This window comes from Dioscorea cayenensis, chromosome 20 (assembly GCF_009730915.1).
Source record: "Dioscorea cayenensis subsp. rotundata cultivar TDr96_F1 chromosome 20, TDr96_F1_v2_PseudoChromosome.rev07_lg8_w22 25.fasta, whole genome shotgun sequence".
Lineage (NCBI taxonomy): Eukaryota > Viridiplantae > Streptophyta > Magnoliopsida > Dioscoreales > Dioscoreaceae > Dioscorea > Dioscorea cayenensis.
In genome coordinates this window covers 1,389,120-1,396,716 of record NC_052490.1, presented here as the reverse complement: position 1 = coordinate 1,396,716, position 7,597 = coordinate 1,389,120, and the positions used below count along the sequence as shown (strand labels likewise).

General features: G+C 38.8%; 1 non-coding gene across 1 annotated transcript; it reads right to left on the bottom strand.

Moving 5' to 3' along the window:
• Positions 1 to 5,830: 5,830 nt before the first annotated feature.
• Positions 5,831 to 5,937, bottom strand: LOC120252201. Its single transcript, XR_005533742.1, has one exon. It is a non-coding gene; the product is annotated as a small nucleolar RNA R71 (small nucleolar RNA).
• Positions 5,938 to 7,597: the final 1,660 nt, after the last annotated feature.

The window sequence follows — 7,597 nt, the reverse complement described above, 5'->3', positions numbered from 1 at the left end:
CGAAAAGTTGGGATGATTTTCCAACCCTGATTGTAGGTGTTGCTATATGGATTACCCTGGTTTCTCATTGCACTACCCACAAAATTGACTTTCTCAACGGAAGATACATCAACAATAGAGATCGGGAAATCGGAGGGAGCATGTCCTCCGCCACACCCGGTGCTAGTAGTCACAGCCGCCACTCCATTTGAAGTTAGAAGGTCTAACTTCTTACTCAAAGATTCTACTTGGGCTACCAACGAAGTGACTTCATCTATTTCATAGAGCCCGGCCACCTTCTTCCTTTCCCGTGCATTCCACGGATAACTGTTCATGACATGTCTTCTACTAACTGTCAGGATTCTTCTGGGGTTTTACTCCCCATTGTACCTCCCGCGGTGGTATCTTGCAATTGCCTTGTACTCAGATTCAACCCATTATAGAAAGTTTGAATGATCATCCATTCAGGAAATCTGTGTTGTGGGCAAATCCGCAAAAGGTCCTTGAAACGCTCCCATGTCTCAAACAATAATTCCAATTCCATCTACACGAACGATGATAAGCCTATGTTTTTTTTCAGATCCTGTGTTTTCTTTTCAGAATGCCTCATTTTTTTAAACAAAACCATAAGCCTATGTGTTCTTTTCGTAGTGTCTCATATTTTTCAATTAAAACCCTAACCTATGTTTTTTTTTTGAATGTCTACTATTTTTGAATCAAAACCCTAATCTTATGCTTCCTTACAGTAATGTCACCTATTTTTCATTAAAAACCCTAATTCTATGTTCTCTTTTTGAAATGTCAACTATTTTTGTACCAAATTGCTAATCCTATTTTTCTTTTCAGGATGGCTCCAATTTTTAAATAAAAACCCTAATCTTATAATTTCTTTTCACAATGCCTGATTTTTTTTAATCAAAACCCTAATCCTATGTTTTCTTTTCGGAATGCCTCATATTTTTCAATCAAGACTCTAACTTATATTTTCTTTTAAGAATTTCTACTATTTTTTAATCAAAACACTAATCATATGTTTTCTTATAGTAATGTCTCCTATTTTCATTGAAAACCATAATCCTATGTTTTCTTTTCAAATTGTCAACTATATTCCAACTAACACCCTAATCATATGTTCTCTTATTGGAATATTACCTAAATTTCGGTTTTCAATCAAAACCCTAATTCTATTATTTATGCTCATAATGTCATCTAGCTTTTGAATAAAAAACCTAATCCTATATTTTCTTTTCAGAATATCTCCTGTTGTTTGGTTTTGAATCAAAATACTAATCATATATTTTCTTTTCAAATGTTTAATTTTTTTAGTTTTGAATCAAAGCTCGAATCCATTGTCTTCTATTGGGGATTTGTGCTATTTTTGAGTCAAAATAAGAATCCTATGTTTTATTTTTGAAATGTCTTCTATCTTTCAATCAAAAACCTAATCCTTAAATTTTTATTTCGGAAATATCTCAAATTTTTCAGTGAAAACCCTTATTGATAAGTGCTTGTGCGATAAGAATGCGAAGTGTTTCTTTCCTTATGATGAGCATTACTTTTATCAGGTTTTAGCACTAATACTTGTGCATTTATGATAATTTAATGCATATAGGTTTGTGAAGCCGAATGTTAAAGAAAAAAGCTAATGTAGATCGTGAAGACACTATTTGGAGGAAATCTTGATAATGGTCAAACGCGAAGACATAAGTCGGGTCCAAGATGCGAGAATCTTATAGCAAACACTGTAGCAAATTATTGTAGCAGGTACTGTTCACAGGAAACTGAAAAAGAGAATTCCAGAGAATCCACACGGGCCTGTGGAAATCATCCACGCCCTTGAGAAATTCCACAAGCCCATGTGGCAAATCCACAGGGGCGGGTTGATGCCCGATTCTAGCCTTATTTACGTTTGCCACACCCAAGCCCAACAAGCCGGGTCCACTGACAGATCGGCCGCATCTAATGGGGTTGGGTTCCACTATGTGCAAAGCCTCAGATTTTACCTGGTCAGAGTCAACCCTAATAAGCAGAACAAAAACAATAATATCGACTACATATAGAGTCACCGAAATATGGATAATACAAATATGGACTATGACAGTCCTACAGGGTACACAAGTAGCTTACATGCCAAAATACACAAACAGGACACAAGTCTCACTCGTACAGAATAAATAGCATACAAGGTTCACAACCTCGAAGAATAGGTTCTGACAAGTCACCACTATAGTAGAAGCCCCGGAATAACCCACTGAACCAAAGCTTGATCTTTTCCTGTGGAAGGAAAAAATTCACAAAGCATATGAGCTACAAGGGCCCAGTAGGATCTTAGAAAATAACTGAATAATACAGATATAACAAAATAATTAATAACTCAGACAGAATACAGAAATAATCAGAAAATGCAGAAACACGCATAAAAACAGACATGCACTTCTCCCTGACTGATAACAGAAATCAACAGCACGAAGCTGGATCATCAACTGTAAAGTCGGAACAGAACATAATATCAACAGCCGGAGCTGGATCTTCGACCGCAGTTAGAACGGACACCCATGTCCGGTAGCGCTACTACAGACAACATGTGCACATGGCTAGGACTTGCTCCTCCTAGCTGGGTGAGCCAGGAATGGATATGTACCAAAATAGCAGAAATATAGAATACAGATTGAGAAAATACCATATAAATCACTTGGCAAAAATAATTAATTTAAATAATTAAACGGATAACAAATACAGAATAATAAATAAGATATCAATAAATGTTGCCAGAACAATATAATTAAATAAATAAATAGCCACACACCAAAAAAATACGGAATTATACGTGCGAGAGCCTACCTGGCTTAGAGCTACATTGACTGGTTCACCAAGTCCCACACACTAAGATTCTCTACCGAAATCTAACCCAACAAAACAAGCTAACTTAGGTTTGCAAGACTTGGGCTGGGTTTTTAATTTACAATTAACAAGATAATTTCAAGTGGATGAACACGAAAATAAAAATAATAATAATAATAATATTTTTCTAAATAAGCACTCACAGTAACCCACAATGTTAACTTAATAGTACCAACTAATACAAAAAGGAGAACAAGCATTCTAAGACCAAAAGTCAACAATCCAAAGACAATCGCAATACAAAAAAATGAATAAAAAACAGCACATACTAGCAATTAAATGTTTTTCGGGGAGCATTAAACAGCTTAAGCTCATAAAAAAATTTAGCTATGCATATAAAAATTCTCCAGGAAATATTTGTAATAAACACTAGCACAAATAACTTTCCAAGACTAATAATCAACATTAACACATGTTTCAAAATATATAAATCTATAATTCTAACATGCACCACAAGCATTTAAATAAACTCTATTATAAGGTAATACTAAAAATAAAATGAACATTAGTTGAAAATCAGGAATTGGATGAATTCTCAAAAAAGAATTTCTAAAACCTGTAATACATGCATACACACACACACACACATACACACACACACACACACACATATATTTATATATATAACAACAAACCATCATGCATAACTAAATGTTTATAAATATCAACTAAATTATATCATGGCTGCATACTCACATATCAAGTTTACAAACATGTAAACCTATATCCAAATAATTTAAATCATGAATGTTAGTTTACAGGTCCAAACATACAAGATGCATATACAAATATCATAATTCAACTAAAGGCATCCTTTGGTAGTTGCATACTTGCAAGGATGAATAAACATGAATACAAAGTAAATTAACATTCCAATTATAAACTCAATACTAACTGCAAAACACTTCAATAGAACAAGGCACAGGAATAATCAAGAATAAGGAAGTAACTAGGGATTTAAGCATTGATAAGTCCTTGTGCGATATGAATGCGAAGCATTCATTCCTTATGTTGATCATTACTTTTCTCAGGTTTTTACACTAATATGTGTGTTTTTATGTTACTTTTATGCAGGTAGGGTTGTGATTCTGAGTATGAAGGAAATAGGCCAATGTGGATCATAATGCACCTATTTTGGAGGAAATCTTGCTAAGGTTCAAACTCGAAGATATAGGTCAGGTGTGAAATAGAACAATGTGGATCGTAACACTGTAGCATGTACTGTAGCAGCATTGTTCATTGCCGGCCGAGAAACCAGAGAAACAGAGAATCCAGACGGGCATGTGGAAATTATCCACGCCCGTGTGGAAATTCCGCACGGGGGCGTGAAGCATCCACGCCCATGTAGTCGCCCATGGGTACTTGGGTATTTATGAACCCTAGGATGTATTCGTTTCATTGAATCTTTTTATTATGCTTTCAATTAATTGATGTTTATTGTGAGTTCCAACCTTGAATGCTTGATTGAATGAACATTTCCCCTAGAGTGACACTAGGGTTGACAGTTCTTGTTGGTAACCTTGTGAGTGAGTGACACACCATGAGCGTTAGACAAAGCTAGGTTGGAGAGGGTAGAGAGGGTGAGTCGAGAGGCACAGGGAGTGTCCCCTTTACACTCTGACATGATAAATTCTACCTCCGTTCCTCGAGTTCTTTGCGGCCATAATAGAGTGAATGGTCTAAGGGATGAACCTCCGCTGGGGCTTAGTTGTGCGTGCAATAGAGTGAAGCGTTGAGGTGATCTTAGTATCTAGGGCTTAAATGTGGGTTAGGGACCTTCCACCTGGACCAAAGGGTTAGGTCTATAATTAGGAAAAGATTTGTCACTTGGAATCCCTAGATCTCATTGCGACTCTATGCGAGTGCGAGGTGTTGAGATTGTTTGATTTCTCCTCCGGGACATGTGTAGAGTTAGGCATAGTTGACCATAGATTTGGGACTATGTAATTAAGGATTTGCACGACTCACTATTACATTTATTAGAAAGCATAATAGAGGGTTCTTGCACTTGAAATGATTATCCCAGGCGGAGCATTATCCGAGTACCCCATCTTTATCGATTGCCTTACCCCCTTCTCTACTTTTGCTCTCTTACTTGTTGCTTTTATTGTTGAGAATTGAATCATTGTCACAATTATCACTATTGATCTTCCACATAGCTAAGAATCGAATGAAGTGTCTTTACTCCCTATTCCCTGTGGATTCGACCCCGCTCATCCGGGATTATTACTTCGATAAACCCGTGCACTTGCGTGATACACGCATGGGGACCTTGTCAAGTTTTTGGCGCCGTTGCCGGGGAATGGGCATTTAGAGATACTTTGTACTTTGTTTTCTTAGTTATTTCAAACCACATTCTATTTCATATCTTCTTATTCTATCATCGTTCTGATTTTCTTTTTCTTTCTTTTTGGTGCAGCTCCAGGTTATGACCCGAGGGATTCTTTCAATATTGATTGAAGGAGACAATGAGCTTGAACATACACTCAGAAGAAATGGGAAAGAACCTATGCAAGAACAACCTAATCCAGCTAATTTGGAAGTTGAAGGATCTGAAATCATGGCAGAACAGAATGAGCAACAGCGAACACTATCTGATTATGCCAGACCTTCAGTATTGAGGACACAATCGAGTATTGTGCGTCCCCCGATTACAGCTCAGAACTTTGAGCTAAAGCTGGCATTCATCCATATGCTGCAGCAGTCCGCACAATTCAACGGTTTGGCCAATGAGGATCCAAACAGTCACATAGAGAGCTTTCTCGAGGTGTGCGATATGTTGAAGATAAATGGGGTGATGGATGATGCCATCAAATTGAGAGCCTTCCCATTTTCCTTAAAGGGGAGAGCAAAGCAGTGGCTACACTCATTACCTAGGGCATCAATCACTATATGGGAGGAGATGGTAGAAGCTTTTCTAGCCCGTTATTTCCTTCCCATAAAATCAGCAAAGCTTAGGAATGAGATCTCATCCTTTGTTCAGTTGGAATTGGAGTCTCTATTCGAGACAAGGGAAAGGTTCAAGGAGCTCCTGAAAAAGTGTCCGCAACACGGATTCCCGGAGTGGATGATATTTCAAACCTTCTACAATGGTTTGAACCCGAGTACAATTCAACTCTTGGATGCGGCAGCAGGAGGTACCTTAGGTAGCAAAACCCCCGAATCGTCAATTAATTGAGGAAATGGGATTAAATAGCTACCAATGGAATGCTAGTGAGAAGAACAAGCTGGCCGATCTCCATGAAATTGATGCGGTAACTTCATTGGCGGCCCAAGTAGAGAGTCTGAGTAAGAAGCTAGATCTCATAGCTTCGAATAGAGTTGCGGCCATGACCAATTGCACCAGATGTGGTGGAGGACATGCTCCCTCCGATTGCCCAATCGTTATTGGTGTTGTTGCGTCAATTGAGAACATTGACTTTGTAGGTAACAGCATGAGACCTCAAGGGAATCCATACAGCAATACCTACAATTCAGGTTGGAAGAATCATCCCAACTTTCATGGAGTAATCAAGGACCACAAAAGGCCATGGAGCCATCGGGTTTCCATCAACAACAACAAGCTCCTCAAGTGGAAAATTGAATCTCAGGCTTGGAAACCCGAATGACGGATTTAGAGAAGCACTTGGCTAGATTTGTTCAATCTGCAAATACAAGGTTTGAATCAATCTAGGCTACACTTCGTAACCACACCGCCTCTTTGCATAACCTTGAAAATCAGGTGGGGCAAATTGCGAAGTCTCTTTCCGAAAGGCCACATGGAAGTTTACCAAGCAACACGGAAACCAACCCTAGAGAGCATGTGAAGGAGATCACTTTGAGAAGTGCTCTAGATTGAAGAATGACCAAGGGGATGAATAGTATAAGAAGTTTCTGAGTTTATTCAAGCAACTCCACATCAACATTCCTTTTGTAGAGGCATTAGCTCAAATGCCTAAGTATGCGAAATTCCTGAAAGACTTGCTGACCAACAAGAGGAAATTGGATGAGAGTGCTTCAGTGGTGCTAGATGCTTCATGTTCGATGGTGTTGCAAAAGAATATGCCGAACAAGAAGAAAGACTCGGGAAGCTTCATCATTCCGTGTAACATCGGCAACTTAGCTGAGGAAATGGAATTGGCGGATTCAGGGGCAAGTATCAACGTCATACCATACACTTTCTTCCAAAAGCTAGCCTTGGGAGAGCCTAGACCTACTCGGATGACTTTACAATTGGCGGACCGAACGGTGCGACATCCGAGAGGCATCATTGAAGACGTGCTTGTCAAGGTGGACAAGTACATTTTTCCGGTTGACTTTGTAGTGCTAGATGTCGATGAGGATGAAGATGTACCCTTGATACTCGGGAGACCGTTTTTGCGTACTTCCAAAGCATTGATTGACATGGACGGCGGAGAGCTCACATTGAGAGTTGGAGACGACAAGCTCACATACCGCCTTGCTAAAGCCATCCGGCATTCTCTTGATTTTGATGACACTTTGTATTTTCTAGACACTACCGATGAGCTTGTTGATGAATACATGCTGGAAATGTTCAATCCGGATCCATATGAAGGTTTGTTTGACCAAGAGAAGAGCAATGAAGAAGTAATGATGCTTGGATCGACTAAAGAAGTAACATCTACCCCGGGGATATTGAAGAAGGTGCTCCGAAAAATGAAGAGGGCTAGGAGACGCCACCGAAAATGCTCCAAGACTGTTGGAGATGTACATGAAC